Source organism: Schistocerca nitens, chromosome 4 (assembly GCF_023898315.1).
Source record: "Schistocerca nitens isolate TAMUIC-IGC-003100 chromosome 4, iqSchNite1.1, whole genome shotgun sequence".
Taxonomy (NCBI): Eukaryota; Metazoa; Arthropoda; class Insecta; order Orthoptera; family Acrididae; genus Schistocerca; species Schistocerca nitens.
In genome coordinates this window covers 82,792,271-82,811,773 of record NC_064617.1, presented here as the reverse complement: position 1 = coordinate 82,811,773, position 19,503 = coordinate 82,792,271, and the positions used below count along the sequence as shown (strand labels likewise).

Sequence of the window (19,503 nt, the reverse complement as noted above, 5' to 3'; positions counted from 1 at the left end):
AACTGAAAACAGAAGCACATTACTTGAATGCCTCTGCCACGTGTCACTTTGGTGCCCCACTTGTGCCTGCAAATGGATGTGGTGCGGACCATGAAGTGATGTCTCCACCATGCCACCTCCATGTGAATTGTCTCATTTGTTAACATCGAGATGGTGTGAGACAGTGGCCATGTCCACTTCATGCCATTTCTGTGTGAATTGGGCCTAATACACATTCTGTGAAGGTACACTTAGTGTCTTTGGTTGCTTTGAGAGAATGCAGAATCCTCCCACTGTTAGCCAGTGTGGCAAACTGGAATTATTACTGAGACAACATATTGTGCACTAATGGCTTGTGAGAGACACAGTCTCACCACTAACTATGGGTGCAGGTGACTAGAAATTCTTCATTAAAATTGTGGAGACCTGTGATACTACTAGGCAGTACAGCATTATCTGAAAAGTGTATCAAGTGGAAACATAGTGTGAGCCTTTCCTTGTGATTGGTAGTTCCATTTTACATCTACATCTACATCTACATGACTGCTCTGCAATTCACATTTAAGTGCTTAGCAGAGGGTTCATCGAACCACAATCATACTATCTCTCTACCATTCCACTCCCGAACAGCGCGCGGGAAAAACGAACACCTAAACCTTTCTGTTCGAGCTCTGATTTCTCTTTTTTTTTTTTTTTTTTTTTTTTTTGATGATCATTCCTACCTATGTAGGTTGGGATCAACAAAATATTTTCGCATTCAGAAGAGAAAGTTGGTGACTGAAATTTCATAAATAGATCTCGCCGCGACGAAAAACGTCTTTGCTTAAATGACTTCCATCCCAATTCGCGTATCATATCTGCCACACTCTCCCCCCTATTACGTGATAATACAAAACAAGCTGCCCTATTTTGCACCCTTTCGATGTCCTCCGTCAATCCCACCTGGTAAGGATCCCACACCGCGCAGCAATATTCCATCAGAGGACGAACGAGTGTAGTGTAAGCTGTCTCTTTAGTGGACTTGTTGCATCGTCTAAGTGTCCTGCCAATGAAACACAACCTTTGGCTCACCTTCCCCACAATATTATCTATGTGGTCTTTCCAACTGAAGTTGTGGATTTTATGTGATAAATGCATTCTCAGACTGTCATACACAGAAGGGGCAACTTTATGTGTTAGTTTTCCTGCCCCCTCCCCAGTGGCTGATAACTGTTTAGTGTAGAAATTAATGCATCTCCTATAGTGTTCCGTAAGTTGCCTTTCTTTTCTTCTCACCCTGAAGATCAGCATCTTAGAAAATGAAGATTATACAGCCATTGAAAAAGATATAATTCTTCAACAAAAGTACTTACACAAATAGCAAATGCAGTTATGAAAATGACAAAGGAAATAATCCCAAAATTGGAACAAGGCAACTGTTAAAGAAAAAATAAGGGTTTCAAGAAAACAGTAATGGGAACATGATAGAATAGGTGAGTTAAACTAAATTACTGAAATAAGTTTCTAAGAGTGTGTTCGAAGGTACAGTGAAAATATGACAAATAACTGAAAACAATCAATATAAGAAAAGCAACAATGTAATGAAAAGGATAGTTGCTACTTACCATACAGTGGAGATGCTGAGTTGTAGAAAGGCACAACAAAAAGACTGTTGGGAAGTTAATCTGGCTACAACTGCCAGAGACTGTGGTTGTGTGTGGGTGAGTTGCATTTCCGTGAATGTGTGCGTGTTTGTATGTTGTCTATTTTTGACAAAGGCTTTGTTGGCCGGGAGCTAACTTTCCAGCAGTCTTTTAGTTGTACCTTTCTATGACTCAGCATATCTGTTATATGGTGAGTAACAAATATACCTTTCATTAAATTGTTCCATTCCACCTGGATTTTTCATAGTATAAAGAAAAGTATATGTCAAGCTTTGTAGGGTAGACATCACTTTTAATTATTTAAGATAACACAGTAACTAACAACAGGAAGAAAACTGTAAAAGAATTCTGAGATCTGGTTAATTTTGTGCATAGTTCTAATGATTAATCAGAAAAACAGATACTGAAATTGCCAAAGTAATGCTAGACGAGATGTACAGTGCCAGTTTAAGTATGAAGAAAGAAAATACCCTCTGAAGGAAATTGCAAAATTATTTCCAGAATGTCTGTGAAGGAAAATAATTCACTAAACTGGAACAATGTTGTAATTGTTGTACTTTGCCAGAAAAGAGACCGAGAAGAACTGAACAAAATGTAGACTAATTGACCTCCCATCCAGACTGTACTAACCAATCACTAAAATTTTCAGGGAAAAACATTATATTTTAATTAGGATTTAGAAGTCTTATATAGCAGATTGAAGGCAGGGGCCTACTCCATGAGGCAACCTGACTGCTGTTAGAAATATACACTGAAGAGCCAAAGAAACTGGTACACCTGCCTAATATTGTGTAGGGCCCCTACAAGCACACAGAAGTGCCGCAACACGACATGGGATGGACTCGAGAAATGTCTGAAATAGTGCTGGAGGGAACTGACATCATGAATCCTGCAGGGCTGTCCATAAGGGTACAAAGGGATGAGATCTCTTCTGAACAGCATGTTGCAAGGCATCCCAGACATGCTCAATAATGTTCATGTCTGGGGCGTTTGGTGGCAAGTGGAAGTAAAGTCAAAAGAGTGTTCCTGGAGCCACTCTGTAGCAATTATGACCATGTGGTGTGTCACATTTTCCTGATGGAATTGCCCAAGTCTATCGAAATGCGCATTGGACATGGATGGGTGCAGGTGAACAGACAGGACGCTTACGTACGTGTCACTAGTCAAAGTCGTATCTAGATGTAACAGGGGTCCCATATGACTCTAACTGCACATGCCTCACACCATTACAGAGCCTCCACCAGCTTGAACAGACTAAGATCCATGGATTCATGAGGTTGTCCCAATACCCGTACACATCCACCAACTCGAGACAATTTGTAATGAGACTTTTCCAACCCGGCAAAGTGTTTCCAGCCATCAACAGTCCAATGTCGATGTTGACAGGCCCAGGCGAGGCATAAAGCTTTGTGTCGTGTAGTCAGCAAGGGTACACAAGTGGGCCTTTGGCTCCAAAAGCCCATAGCGATGATGTTTCATTGAATGGTTTGCACACTGACACTTGTTGATGGCCCAGCATCGAAGTCTGTAGCAATTTGCGGAAGGGCTGCACTTCTGTCACATTGAACGAATCTCTTCAGTCGTTGTTGGTCCTGTTCTTGCAGGATCCTTTTCCAGCCGCAGCAATGTTGGAGATTTGATGTTTTACCAGATTCCTGATATTCGCAGTACACTTCGTCGCTACCTCAGAGATGATGTGTCCCATCGCTCGTGCGCCGACTATAACACCACATTCAAACTCACTTAAATCTTGGTAAACTGCCAGTGCAGCAGCAGTAACCAATTTAACAGCTGCGCCAGACACTTGTCTTATATAGGCATTGCCGACCGCGACGCTGTATTCTACCCATTTACTTATCTCTGTTTACTTATCTCTGTATTTGAATATGCGTGTCTATACCAGTTTCTTTGATGCTTCAGTGTATAGTTGTTATTGAAACCTTTGATGTGGGATGCAAGTTGTGTGATCATGTTAGTGCAAGTTTTAAAAGATCTGAACAATTTTGATGCTGTCTTCCATGGTAAGTTTTAGTGTGTGTGTGTGTGTGTGTGTGTGTGTGTGTGTGTGCGTGTGCGCAGGCAATCGTGAGTGAGACTTGATGAGAATGAGTGCAGTTTTGTCCCAGATATCTTTTTCTCTCTTTTCTCACGTTTTCTCTGTTTTAACCATATTTGCTTCTACTAATTTCATATAACATTGTCGTTGAATACCCCTAATCCAGAGGAAACGCGCGCACGCGCGTGCACGCACACACACACACACACACACACACACACACACACACACACACACACTCACACACACTTGGGGATGGGGCGGGGGTAACTAATGCTGGAACTATGGCCATTTAATATGACACTTTGTGCAGTGCCATTAGTCCCTAGTTTATTCTCCAGCCTTATTATATGTTTGTAGACTGCCATGATGAATGGTGGTTCCTCTAGGTTTGATGTCGATGGGAAAAAATTTATATACAGGGTGATTATAATTAAAGTTAAACTATCAAACACCAGTAGAAATAACACACTGGTTAGACGTCAAATTGCAATGGAAAATTATCGGAGAAGGGGGAAAACGTACAGCGGAAGAAAAATATGTATTTACAAAATGCAGCAATAGATGGTGCTGTAAGCATCATAATTTAATAGTGGTAGACTACAAATGACAAATGAATCATTCAGTGCCTTAAGTGTATGTTTGGCATTAAACAAACTGTACTACGCAGTGTGCATGGGTGCACACGTGTGATATTGTTAGTTACGTAAGCCCATCCACCACGGCAAGATCATATCACGGGATGGGAAAAATCAGTTTTTAATTGTCCTAAGGCCAAAACCCGCATAAAAAGCCTGAATCACATCGGTTTGTAATTGTCCTGAGGCCAAAAACCACATAAAAAGCATCAATCAAAATCAAATCTGATTATCAATTTCTGTGTGACTGGCGCAAAACGTGTTCAGTATGCTGTCCACCATTTTCTGCAACAAGTTGAAATCGAGAAACTGCATGTTCCACAACTGATCAAAGTGTTGCGTGAATCATGTTCAGAATGTGTTGCACAATATGCGCCTTCAATGCAGCTAAGTTTGCAGTTGGAACACTGAACACAGTATCTTTCAGATAGCCCCAGAGTGATTAAGATCAGATGATAGGGATAGCCAGGGTGTAGGGAAATGACAGCTGATAATTCTAGCATTTCCAAAATGGCGCTTCAGCAGCTGCTTAACTGGATTTGTGATGTGCAGAGGTGCGCCATCTTTCATAAAAATGATCCCACCCATGCTGTTGGAAAGCTGGAATGACATTGTTGCGGAAAAGACACTCGTAGCACTTAACCAGCAATGGTACAGGTAACAGGACCAGAAACACCTGCCTCTTCGAAACAATATGGTCCTATGATAAATGATGCCGAAAACCCACACCACACAGTGACTTTTTCAGGATGAAATGGTACTGGGTGATTTGTGTGTGAATTTTCCATTGCCCATTTTCGACAATTCTGTGTATTGACATATCCTGTCAGATGGAAGTGGGCTTCGTCTGTCCACAAAATCTTCCACGGCCATTAATTGTCCACTTCCATGCGAGCAAGGAATTCTAAAGCAAAGGTCTCTCATGCTGTCAGGCCAACACAAAGCAACTCGTGCACATAGGTAATTTTGAATGGATAGCAAAGAAGGATGTTTCGTAGGATTTTACGCACTGTGGTGATGAGTATGTCCAATGTTCGGGCAGTTCTCTGTGCACTACACATTTGCACACCACCATTCGTCTCCTCCTGCATTGCAGTGGCCACTGCTTCCACTGGCATCAAATCAATTCGTCTCCTGTCTGTACCAGGTTGCACACCTAAAGAACGCGTCTTTTCGAATTTCCAAATCATTTTCTCCAGACTCACAGTGGCCATCGGGCCGACACCTTTTCTCAAACCCTTCAGTGACTGGAACTTCTGCTGAGCGATGTGTGCACAGTCATCATTATTGGAGTATAGCTTTACAAGCAGAGCGTTATCCTGCATTGAGACAGTCTTGGCAAACGTTGCAGACGTGAAAGAAGGAAAAGCTGTTTACCCGGCATGTTTATACCATGTTTAGTGGGCTGTGCGCATGAGAGGTGTTTTCATTTACATATTCTGAGATATACAACGCCAGCTATTGATCAATTTTCACACTATTTTTTTTCTTCTGCCATACGTTTTCCCCCTTGTCCGATAATATTCCATTGTAATTTGACGTAATTCTGACCAGTGGTGTTATTTCTACAGCATTTTGAAAGTTTAACTTTAATTACACTCCTGGAAATTGAAATAAGAACACCGTGAATTCATTGTCCCAGGAAGGGGAAACTTTATTGACACATTCCTGGGGTCAGATACATCACATGATCACACTGACAGAACCACAGGCACATAGACACAGGCAACAGAGCATGCACAATGTCGGCACTAGTACAGTGTATATCCACCTTTCGCAGCAATGCAGGCTGCTATTCTCCCATGGAGACGATCGTAGAGATGCTGGATGTAGTCCTGTGGAACGGCTTGCCATGCCATTTCCACCTGGCGCCTCAGTTGGACCAGCGTTCGTGCTGGACGTGCAGACCGCGTGAGACGACGCTTCATCCAGTCCCAAACATGCTCAATGGGGGACAGATCCGGAGATCTTGCTGGCCAGGGTAGTTGACTTACACCTTCTAGAGCACGTTGGGTGGCACGGGATACATGCGGACGTGCATTGTCCTGTTGGAACAGCAAGTTCCCTTGCCGGTCTAGGAATGGTAGAACGATGGGTTCGATGACGGTTTGGATGTACCGTGCACTATTCAGTGTCCCCTCGACGATCACCAGTGGTGTATGGCCAGTGTAGGAGATCGCTCCCCACACCATGATGCCGGGTGTTGGCCCTGTGTGCCTCGGTCGTATGCAGTCCTGATTGTGGCGCTCACCTGCACGGCGCCAAACACGCATACGACCATCATTGGCACCAAGGCAGAAGCGACTCTCATCGCTGAAGACGACACGTCTCCATTCGTCCCTCCATTCACGCCTGTCGCGACACCACTGGAGGCGGGCTGCACGATGTTGGGGCGTGAGCGGAAGACGGCCTAATGGTGTGCGGGGCCGTAGCCCAGCTTCATGGAGACGGTTGCGAATGGTCCTCGCCGATACCCCAGGAGCAACAGTGTCCCTAATTTGCTGGGAAGTGGCGGTGCGGTCCCCTATGGCACTGCGTAGGATCCTACGGTCTTGGCGTGCATCCGTGCGTCGCTGCGGTCCGGTCCCAGGTCGACGGGCACGTGCACCTTCCGCCGACCACTGGCGACAACATCGATGTACTGTGGAGACCTCACGCCCCACGTGTTGAGCAATTCGGCGGTACGTCCACCCGGCCTCCCGCATGCCCACTATACGCCCTCGCTCAAAGTCCGTCAACTGCACATACGGTTCACGTCCACGCTGTCGCGGCATGCTACCAGTGTTAAAGACTGCGATGGAGCTCCGTATGCCACGGCAAACTGGCTGACACTGACGGCGGCGGTGCACAAATGCTGCGCAGCTAGCGCCATTCGACAGCCAACACCGCGGTTCCTGGTGTGTCCGCTGTGCCGTGCGTGTGATCATTGCTTGTACAGCCCTCTCGCAGTGTCCGGAGCAAGTATGGTGGGTCTGACACACCGGTGTCAATGTGTTCTTTTTTCCATTTCCAGGAGTGTATAATTACCCTGTACATTATCCTTTTGCTGCCTAGACCCTTTATGGCAGCTGACCTAGATTCCAGTTGTACACAGGATCTTATAAACTGGTCCTTTTTCTTAATACTTGTAGGTTTTGAAGGTCATTACCAAGACATCTATTTACTAAAGAAGTATAACACATTTATATAAATAAAAAAAATAGACTTCGTTTGAAGATTTCCGAGCGCAGTTAAGGACAAACCATTTCAGGCTTTTCAACAGTTCTCTGCAACAGTATGTGTAGTATTGAAGTGTTGTAAACGTGAAGTTGCAGGTTTTGTTCTCACTAGTAGCAATATGTTTTAACTTTAATTTCCCCCAGGGGGCTCACATCTCTTTTGAGAGTATGTACTTGGCTAACATGGGGCCCAGGTATTACAGCGCTACTTCCTTTTCTGTGCTGCAAGTCCATCCTTGTTCTAGTCTCTTCCTCCTCTCTGTCCAGTGGATAGTTTCCTAGCTGCTGACTATGCTTGGGTTTGGGTTATGATTTGTGACACTAGCTTCCTTTTATCTTCTAGCACTTTATTCAACTTTTTGTCCTTTACTACATATTCCCCATCGTTAGGTTTGATTTACTATTCCCCTTCAAATTTTACAGCTGTGTGGATAGTGCTGGGAAGGATGCCCAGTGTGATGAACATTCCACTTGCCATGCTTTTCTACCTTTGCACCTTCAATTTGTGGCAAGAGTGTTACATCTAAAACCCAACACAGTAGCCAGCCTATAAGTGCAGGGAGGGGTGGGGGGTGATCAGGTACATGCACTCTGGTAGTCCCCTGACCACACAGGGATCGCCCTGTTGGTGACTGAGCTGGAAAGTCCCTATGTATGCCAAGGTGTATGTGCCCATTGTGGCTGGGCACAGGGACTTCAGGCATCAATTAACTGTCCAGATTGCTATTGCTGTTGCTGTTGCGGGGTAGCACCCTTAGTGAGAGCAACCGTTTGGAGTGGGTAGCACCAAGGTAGATGACCAGCAACCAAATGAAGTGGTGTAAACTTTCTTTCACTGGTGGCCGCAAGGCCTCAGCAGATTCTGCTGAAGGAAACAATTACTAGAATGTGACGAAAATTGACCCCACAGTATTTCCTTCACTGGCTTCTCTGTGTGAGGAACGTAGGAATAAGAGCCAAGGAGAGAAATACTTCCCACAGTTCTTAGTTTGCTCTAGGACTGACGAGGATTCCTTTATGGCCACAAAGCCATTATTTTTTGTTGAACAGCTGAAGGATAGGTTTGGGAAGTGGCAGTGATTTCAAAAATGAAAAGTGGTTCAGTTCTGATTAAAACGGCATCCTCTGCTCAGTCATGGGCCTGTGTCAAGCTGGGTGACATACTTTTAATTATCAACTCTCCCCTTCCCTCCCTCCTCCACTCCCCGATAACATCCTTAATATGTTAATGGGGTATCACCTTCCACCGTAACCTCCTTTTATGGTCTGATGGCGAGTTACATGCAAATTTGGAATGACAGGGTGTGCATTTTGTCCATCGTGTCCAACTGGGACCAAAGGACATCTAGGTTGACACTGGGCCTTCATCTCGGCTTTTGAAGGTGACTCATTACTTGAAAAGATCAAGGTGATGTGAAACCGCATGTCTCCTTTCTATTGAGTGCTTCAAATGCATGAGATTCGGGCACATGTCTTTGCATCGTAACACCAGCCCTGTCTGTAGAGATTATGAGTGACAGTTGAAATATGAATGTTCCTTGTGCCCCCCCCCCTCCCACCTCCTCCCCATCTGTGTCAGCTGTGGGGAGCATTATTCCCCCTGTTCACTGGGATACAGTCTTCAAGAGAGAGAAAGGGGGGTAACAAGAATACAAGACTCTTGACCCATTCAACCATCAGGGGGCCAAGAAGAAATATGATCATACGCATCCTGTATGTATAACGATGACGTTAGCTACAGCTATGATGTTGTCATCCTCTCTAGAGACAGTACCCTTGCCCTTGGTGCCTTCTACACCAGGCCCTCAGGGCCACTTGACAAGACCCACTCCCCTGATGTGGGGCCCTTCTTCTGCTGTTTCCCCCACACGCAGTTTAGGTGTGTCAACTCCCCACTACGGGGGATGGCGATCCCCTACCACAGCCTGAAGAAGCAACACGCTCCTCCTGTGTCCCTCACTTGAGAGGGATCCCTTGGGATACTCTCTTCTCAGGATTCCACTGATCTGCAACTGCATACCAGCTGAAGGAGCCACAGGTTGCTGGATCTCACCACATTCCTCCTCTGTTGCTGAAGCTAGACCAGACAAATCCACATGGACATCATAATCACCAAAGGAGAAAAAGGTCAAAAAGGAGACCTCAAAAGATGGAGGAAGTTCCAGTGGTGCCTCTGTCACTGGGCCCCACATGTTCCGACTGGTGGAGTTCTCAGTGGCAACTGTGGCACCGGATCTTCCCACACAACCTGCTTCAGATCTGATGTGTACTGATGCCATATCCTCATGACCAGGTGACCTACCTCCTCGTTGTTTTCAATACTGATAGCATGATTCTCCAGTGGAACTCTACCAGTTTCTCCACCACCTGTTTGAGCTACGATGTCTCTTACGCGTTTTCCAGCTTACTGCATTGCCCTCCAAGAAACTTGGTTCTTAGCATTGCAAACCCATACCCTTCCTGGCTATTGGCACTATTTGAAGAACCAAGCTGTCTGTGAGAGGACATCGGGCGGGTTTTTCACACATTCTGGGCTCTGTCCTGTTTGCAGCGAAAATGTACCACTCAATATGACTTTGTAGGCTGGGGCTATTCGTGTGAGGGTGCCTCTGGATTTTACTGTCTGTAATATGTGTCTGCATACTGACAGTGAAATATTTCGGAACATGTTGTCTACACTGATTCATCAGGACCCACCACCCTTTCATATCTGGGAGTGACTTCAATGCCCACATCCCTTTATGGGGTGGAACTACGACCACTGGCCATGGTAAAGCTATCGAAACTTTGCTTGCACAGCTTGGCTTTTGTTGCTTGAATGCCAGTGCCCCCACACACTCTACTGTTACATATGTATTCATTCAGCCATTGATCTCTTCATTTGTAGCCCTGTCCTCTCCCCTCCATCCTTTGGAGAGTCCATAATGACTTGTGTGACAGTGATCATTTTCCGACCATCCTGTCCCTTCCATAGCATCACTTGTCTGAGTATCCACCCAGATGGGCTTTCAGCAATGTTGACTGGGATGCGTTTGCCTCAGCTGCCAATGCATTTGCTACTCTTCTGAGAATTTGGACTACTATGTCCGTTTTCATGGTAGGGAGATCTATCTCCCACAACAACATCCCAGACTGAGGTCAGGATAGCAATTCGCTTACAGTGGTGTGCTCTGAACTCCAACACCCCCCAGTGTCACCTCTTGTCCAGAAGCAATCACATATGCACCCATGGCATGTATCCCATCCTTGGATCTGGCTCCACACACTTGACCTGTCCTTTGGACCAAAAGACACTGTTGACCACATGGTTTTACACTACCTGTTCCTGGCTGTCCTTGATGCATTTCTGGGTTTGGAAGTAGTTTACACAGACGGCACCGTGGTCAACAGATGAACCAGTTTCACCTAATCAAATGCAACGTGCCGTGAACTGCGCTCCCTACCAAACAAATGCAGTATATTCACTCCAGAATTGGTGGCCATTGCTTGAGCTCTCAGTACTTTCATTTTGTCACTTGGGAGACATTCTTAATTGGCATGCATAGTCTTCAGGCTATTGAGCTGTGCTATCCTCAACACCCATTGGTTGTGGCTGTTCACGATCTCAGGGAATGAACGTACTGCATGATTGGCCAAGTTGGCTATTAGGATGCCAACTTAGGAGATGGGATAGCGGAACCAGACCTTCGGTCGACTCATTGCTGATAGTTGTTGGAGTCTTGGGACATGGATTGGCGTGACATGATTTCTCTGAACAATCTGCAGGTCATAAAGGTAACCACAACCATTTCCTTTGTGTTTCTCACTTGGCTGACACATCGCCACGTCCTATGACGTGCTTGGATCTGGTTTGTGTTTTGGGCATTCATTTTCTTACCTTCCGGCATTCTACCACTTTTCATTATATGGTCCCCTTATTGGGTCTGGCTTGCTACTTCTTTTTTGAATGTTACAGAAGTGCAAATCATGCAGGGAAAGTCACCCAGTGCAGTGTGTATTCCATCTTCTGTGCCTTTCCCTCTTTGCACCCTTCTTTCTTGCAGTAATACTACGCCCAGAACCCAGCACGGTAGCCATTAGGTTGTGAGGGGGGCAGGTGGTGGGGTCATCAAAGTACCTGCACGGTGGCAGCCCACTGACCATGCAGGGATTGCACTGCTGGTGCCTGAGCTGGAAACTCCCCATGCAAGCCAATGAGTATGTATCCATCATCGCTGGGGCACAGGGAATTCGGGCAATGGTTTACTGGCCAGGCAACCGTTGCTGTGGCTGTGTGGTGCCAGTGGGAAGAGCCCCTATACAGAGTGTGTAGTACCCTGGCAGAAAATATACAAGTGAAGCGAATTAAACTTTCTTTGCTAGTGGCCACACAACACTGGCACTCACTACTGAAGCTAGGATGTATTATGATGCAGAGAGGCCTGACCCTAAAATGTTACCTTCTATGGCTACACTATGGGAGGAACATTGGGCTCAGAGACAAGGTGAGAAATACTCTTCTAATACTGGGTTTGTTCTAGGATGAACTGGGATTTCTTTTTTACCACAAAGCCATTGTTCTTTGTTGTACACCTAGAAGACAGGTTTGGAGAAGTGGAAGCAATTGCAAAGATGAAATGTGGTTCTATTCTTCTTAAAACGGCCTATTCCCTGCTCAATCGTGGGCGCTGCTCACCGGCAGCAAGCAGGGCGACATTCCTGTCACTGTAACACCCAATAAAAGTCTGAATGTGGTAAAGGGTATCATTTTTCGCTAAGATTTCCTTTTACAGACTGATGACGAGTTGCATTATAATTTGGAGTGACGAGGTGTGCAGTACCTTGGTGGACTTCTGAAATCACCAAGATCGTTAGAGATCGCAGGCAGGCTCTTGAATGCCACAAGTGACAACTGTTGTTGGAGCACGTTATTGCCAAACAGCTCTGTGCCCAGGTCTGGGACATGGTGAAATGACAGAAACGATAATGCTGGAAGCGATATGTTGCTACCATTGGACTACGTACCCCTCCTTTGCATGTTTGGGCAAAGATTAAATGCCTCTGTGGACACCAGTACACTGTGGATGTACTTGTTATCTCTGTGAATTGTGATGTCTACACTGATCCAGACGCTGTTGCTGAATAGTTTGCTTTTCATTATGCCTGAGCCTCTGTGCCAGAATTATGACCCAGCATTTCATTTCCTCAAACTGCAGGTAGAGCGACATTCCTTTATCATTTACTTCACATCACCTGCAAACCTGTAATGCCCCGTTCATTGAGTGGTAATTTCTCAGTTTCCTAGCCCCTTGCCCTGATTTCAGCTCCAGGTCCAGACCGCATACAGAGCCAAATGCTCCAACACATATCGGCCAACGTCACATCCTTACCATTTTCAACTGTATCTGGAGCAAAGGTGAGTTCCCATCTCATTGGTGAAAAACTGTGATCTTCCCAGTGCTGAAACTGAGTAAACACCCCAGTGAGATAGGCAGCTATTGTCCAATTAGCCTCACTAATGTTTTCTGCAAGTTGCTCAAACAAATAGTGAGCTGGCAGCTGTGTTTGTACACTAGACACTCACTAATCTGGCGATTTCTGTCTCACATGGGCGCGCCGGATTAGTGGGAGTACTGGATTATTCACTGTCTGAAAACTTTTTTATTCATTTATTTATTTTGAAAACATAGGGGATATAGTGTACTGTACTTTATTAAACGGAAGGATACAATTTTGAAACATAGCGGATATACTTTATTAAATCCAAAAATTCTCAAAGAAAACTTAGTTTTTGTTTGTTTACTGTATATAATTATACAGTCGTATCACTCACTATGCAACATATCCCTAATTTTTAACTGTCACAATGGTGGCATGCTTTATCAAAAGGTTCAAATGACTCTGAGCACTATGGAACATCTGAGGTCATCAGTCCCCTAGAACTTAGAACTACTTAAACATAACTAACCTAAGGACATCACACACATCCATGCCCGAGGCAGGATTCGAACCTGCAACTGTAGCGGTCGCGCAGTTCCAGACTGAAGTGCCTAGAACCGCTCGGCCACACTGGCCGGCATGCTTTATCATGCAACCACTTTACAAGCATTACATCGGTACTGCATGTATCTGGTTGTTGCATAATGTACTCTAGGAAGCAATGGCTTTCTGCGAAGAACCTCGATTTAACTTATCTAAAATTTCGAGTTTTTGATTGAGGTCTAGCATAACATGTTTCCTTTAAGAAGACATGATTATGAATTATAAAGAAAACTAAGTTTCAAATACAGTCTCTAAAGCATTGTTTAAGTAGTCATTGTTGCGCATGATAATTCATTGTGCACATGTTTTTAGATGTGCGCCGGATTACTAGTGTACTTGAGTCTTGGTGTCTTTTGGCTCTGTCCCTGGATGGTTTTCGCTGTGGTCATTATACTGCTGACAATATGATGTGCCTGGAGTCTGCTATATGATCAGCTTTTGTCTGGCATCAACATCTCATCACTGTCTTCTTCGACATGCGTAGTGCCTGTGACACCACATGGCATCACCATGTCCTCGTTACCCTTCATGAATAGGTGGCTCCGGGACTAACTCCCAACTTTTATTCAGAACTTCTTGTCTCAGTGTACTTTCCGGTTTCATGTTGATGCTTCCCACACTACCTCCATGCACAAGAGTGTGGGGTCCCACAATGCTCTGTATTGAGAGTGCCCTTTTCTGTAGTCTCTATTAATTGCCTAGCTGTTGCTGAGGAGTCTACAGTGTCACCCTCCCTGTATGACGATGACTTTTGCATCTGCTATTGCTCCTCAACTATGGGTATTGCTGAACTTCAACTGCAGGGTGGCATACAAAAGGCACAGTACTGGACTCTCACCCATGCCTTCTGGTTTCCCACTGCCAAGACTTGTGTTATGCACCTTATCATCTACGGTCCATCCCCAGCCGGAACTGTACCTCAATGACCAAAAGTGTGGTGTAATCTTATCATTTTTGGATTTGGTCTTAGGTGCCTGGTTGATGTGGCTTCCCCATCTTTGTCAACTTGAGCAAGTGGACTGGTCACACCTTAATGCTCTTTGCTGTCTCAGTAACACCATCTGGGTGCAGACTGCTTCACACTTTTGCAGCTCTACAAAGCTCTGATCCTGCCACATTATGATTATGGCAACCAGGTGTATGGCTCAGCATCACCTTCAGCATTGTGGTTGCTGGACTTGATACACCATTGTAGATTCTGACTTGCGCCAGGGGCCTCTCAGATCAGCCCTGTGAGCAGGGTGCTCATGGTGGCTGGCGTCCGTACCATACAGATCAGGTGCCAACAACTGCTGCTGAACTATGGCATACATATTCGCTGCTCCCCTGAGCATCTGAACTACTATTTCCTTTTTCCTGGAAGGGTGATCTGCTTCCCACAACAGAGGTCAAGCTCTGAAATCATGATTGCAGTCTTTACATATAGTCTCTGCTGTGAACTCCATTTTTCCGCACTGTTGCCTCTTTGCCCAGCAGAAATCACATGCGCGTGCATGGTATCACATCTTCAGATCTGACTCGACCTTCCCTTTGGACTGATAGACATAATAGACCCTATGTTTTTCTGCTGATTTTTTCTGGACATCCTAGACGCATTTCCAGGCTCATACTTGGTATACACTGTTGGCTCAGTGGTCAGCAGATGGAATCTGTTTTGCCTATATATATGAAGATGCAGTGAACTAAGCTCCCTGCTGAACAGACGTAGTGCATTCATTGCAGAATTGGTTGCCATTGCTCAAGCCCTCAGCCACCTTCTTTGCTGCACTGGTGAGTCGTTCTTGATCGATAGTGAATTCCCTGAGTAGTCGTACAGCTGTCGAACAGTGCCACCCTCAACTCCCATTGGTTATGACTATCGAGGATCTGCTGTATTATCTCTATCAAGCTGGACGATTGGTCATCTTTGTATGGACCCCTGGGCACATTGAGATACCAGGGAATGAACATGCTGACCCCCCGCCCCTGAGGGGCTCACCACTCTTTGGCGGGTTCTTGCGTGGCTACCATGAGGCCCCAGCCTTTGCAGCATTTTTTCCCGTCCATGCTGCATGTCTGTCCTCTGCTATTCTTTTTCCCCTCCGTTGGGGAACGTGTGGGGTATTATTGGGAATGTTCCTCTTTCTGTCGCTGACGAAAGCACAGTCTCACCTTTGTTTTTCACTCCCTTTTCCTTTCTCTGTTTCCCTTCTCCTCTCATTCCTCCATTTTGGCGTTTGAGGATCCTCTTTTTTCTTCTCCCTCCCTGTGCACTCCTGAAGGCTGGCCCACGAATCTGATGCGTAACAGGTGACTGGGTAACGCATAATTCCCAGCCCGGGGTCGACAGGTAGGGTTCGCTCGTACCCCCTGGTACAGGCCAGGCCCAGGAAGGGGTGATTGCCTGAGCCGTAAACTTCCCAAATTGCCTATAGGTCTCTCTGTCACATGTTCCAGAGGTGTGACCTGAGGTGTGAACAATCACCTAAGGTGGGTGCACCCCCTTGTGAAAGGGGCCCCCGCAGTTGGAAGGAGTGTGCCATCGGAGACGCTGGCAATCATGGGGGATTTCCTCATGATGAGTCAATCATCTTCCCACTCAGTGTCTACAAAACATAAACATAATGGTGCTAATGATTCAAAGACCCTTCCCGCTGCACCACGGTTCCTCATGGTCTCACGTACTGAAGACGGTCAGTCCTTAGCCATGGTAAATCCGTTTGTTATTCTGAAAGGTATAGATGCAATTGCTGGCCCTGCGAAATCCTACTCTTGTTTATGGAATGGCACTTCGCTTTTGGAGACCACTTCTGATCCTCAAGCACAACTGCTTGCTGCCTCGCATCTCCCCGATCACCCTGTTCGTGTTGAGACCCATAGAACTTTAAACTCTTCCCATGGTGTAATTTACACCAGGCTGCTTGACGGTCTAACCGAGTCTGAAATCCTGTCCTACCTCTCTGATCAGGGTGTCATTGCCATCCATCTGTAATAAAAGAGGTAGCTTCCTCCTTAGTGCCCACCCGCTCTCTCTTTCTCACCTTTGATAGGGTGGTGCTCAAAGCAGGCTATGAAATTATCACCATACAGCTGTACATACTGAACCTGATTCGCTGCTACCAGTGTCAACCACACTAGAATGTCTTGTCGAGACCCAGCCAAATGTGTCACCTGTGGTAAGGGTGATTGTCCACTTCCTTCTCCCTAGTGTATCAACTGCAATGGCGGCCATGCTGCTTCCTCTCAGGATTGTGCAGTGTATATTGATGAGTGGGTTGTTTGAGAAATCAGGGTAAAGAAAAAGGTGTCTTATCGAGTCGCACGCAAGTTACTGGCTAGTCACAAACACTGCATTCTCCTGTCTGATACCTATAGTTCTCTTCTTGTTACTCCTCGCTCTGTGAAGTACTTGGCCATGCAGACAAGCTACCTCAAATTCAGCTCTGAGGTTGTGAAATCACCCAGTGTCAAGGTAGCATTCCCATCCCCCTGTTTAGCCGTCAAACTCTCACCTCAAGGGGTGAAGCCACCAGCTACACAACCAGTGGGCCGGAAAGGACAGAAGGAATACTGTCGTGAAGACTTCCTCTGTCCCTCCAGCCCAACAACATCTGAGTCTTCATCTGACCGGAAAGGCTCGAAGAAGTCCACCAAAAGCAAACGGTCTTCTCCTTCACCACCTCGAAGATCCTCTTCGATGGTATCGCCATGTGATACCTTAGCCCGGCCAATCTCTGTGTCGTTTGTGCGCACCAACAACCGTTGGACTCCACAGACCAACCATACTAGCAAGCTGATGCTTCTGTTGACCCCATGGAGCAGGATCCTCCTGCTCCTGTGCCCTGTAGTAGCACCTCTTCCCCAGCTGTCAGTCGACAGCCGCTGAAGTGACACCCCTACATCTCTTCCTCGTGACTCTCCTCCAATGGAGCATTTGCGGCCTTCAATCTTACAAAGAGGATTTATGGCTGCTTTTAGTGTCGAAGCATCCCCTTGTACTCTGCCTTCAGGAAACAAAATTGTATGCTCACAATCACTGTGAGCTTTCACATTTCTTACTGATTCGTTTTGACCTTCCCCTGAAGTCGGCTTTCCATCTCATGGGGGTGCCATGCTGCTCATACGGGATGACATTCATAGTCAACCCATCTCCCTAACTACCAATCTTCAAACTGTTGCAGTCCGCCTTTTCCTTCCCCACCTGACTTTTTCCCCTGTACCATATATGTCCCTCTGTCATTCACTGTCACCAGGGCAGCCTTCCTTTAACTTATTGGGCAGCTACCTCCCCCAGTTTTGCTACTTGGCGACTTTAATGCACGTCATCTCCTTTGAGATTCTCCCTGGACCTGTCAGAGAGGTGCCCTCTTGGCTGACTTTCTTAACCAATTTAACCTCTTCTGCCTTAACACTGGAGCACCAACTTTCCTTTCTGACTCCCCCCTGACTACCTTCAAAGAACAAATTTCTCCAGTTGTGATGACTAGGTAGAATATCTCACAAACGTTATCGTTACTGCTGCAGAGCTGGCCGGTGTGGCCGAGCGGTTCTAGGTGCTTCAGTCTGGAACTGCGTGACCGCTACGGTCGCAGGTTCGAGCCTGCCTCGGGCATGGATGTGTGTGATGTCCTTAGGTTAGTTAGGTTTAGGTAGTTCTAAGTTCTAGGGGACTGATGACCTCAGATGTTGAGTCCCATAGTACTCAGAGCCATTTGAACCTTATTGCTGCAGAACATTCCATCCCCTGCACTTCCTTTTTACCACGTATTGTCCCAGTCCCGTGGTGGACTGAGGCATGCTGCGACACAATTCACGCTCAGAGACGTGCTTTCCGCGTATTTAACCACCACCCTACACTGGCAAACTGCATTTATTATAAACAGATGTGTGCAAAGTGCTGTTGCGTTCTTCAGGATAGCAAAAGAGCTAGCTGGATTTCATTCACTAGTTCTTTTAACAGTTCCACACCTACCTCCATTGTGTGGGCCAACCTCCAATGGCGATCTGGAACCAAGATCCATTCCCCAATTTCCAGCCTGACAGTAGCTGACGATGTCATCGTGGACCCTACTGTTATCTGCAGCACCTTGGGCCGCCATTTTGCGGAAGTTTTCAGCTCTTCCCACTATCACTCTGCCTTCCTCCATTAGAAACGAGCAGAGGATGCTCATGCGATACCATTCTCTTCTCCAAATTGTGAGTGCTACAATGCTGCCTTTTCAATGAGGGAGCTACGACATGCTTTCAGTTCATCACGATTCTCCGCCCCATGTCCAGACTCTATCCACATTCAGAAGTTGCAGCACCTTTCTCTCGTGGGCAAGCATTTTCTGATTAACACGTACAATCACATCTGGGCAGAGGACACATTTCCTGGATACTGGCATGAAGCCATCGTCATACCTATACCTAAGCCCGATAAGGACAAAAACCTTCCTTCCAACTACCGCCCCACCTCTTTTACCAGATGTGTTTGCAAGGTGATGGCACATATGATTCATGCCCGGCTGGTGTGGTGGCTCGAGTCTCACCATTTACTAATGAATGCACAGTGTGGATTTCGAGCATGGCGTTCAGCAGTTTACCATCTCTTTACTTTGTCCACCCATGTCATGAATAGTTTTCTGCGCAAATCCCAGACTGTGGTCATGTTTTTCGATTTGGAGAAGGCCTACTACACCTGCTAGAGAACTAGTATCCTCCGTACCCCTTACACAAGGGTCTTCCATGGGCGCCTGCCCTGTTTTTGTCAGGCATTTTTACATGACCGAGTTTTCAAGGTGCATGTGGGTTCTGCCTTGTCAGATACCTTTATCCAGGAAAATGGTGTGCCTCAGTGTTCCGTCCTGAGCGTCGTCCTCTTCGCTATCGCCATTAACCCTATAATGGCCTGTCTCCCCCCCCCCCCCCCCCCACACACACACACACACACCCCAGGCATCTCTGGCTCCCTTTTTGTTGACGATTTT

The 19,503-nt window shown here is 46.1% G+C and overlaps 2 protein-coding genes across 2 annotated transcripts in view; one reads left to right on the top strand and one right to left on the bottom strand.

Moving 5' to 3' along the window:
- LOC126251840 (pericentriolar material 1 protein-like) overlaps positions 1–19,503 on the bottom strand; it is a 781,694-nt gene that overhangs the window by 499,161 nt on the left and 263,030 nt on the right. The gene's annotated exons all lie outside the window — the stretch shown is intronic.
- Positions 1–19,503, top strand: part of LOC126251841 (uncharacterized) — a 66,260-nt gene that overhangs the window by 38,052 nt on the left and 8,705 nt on the right. The window lies entirely within an intron of this gene.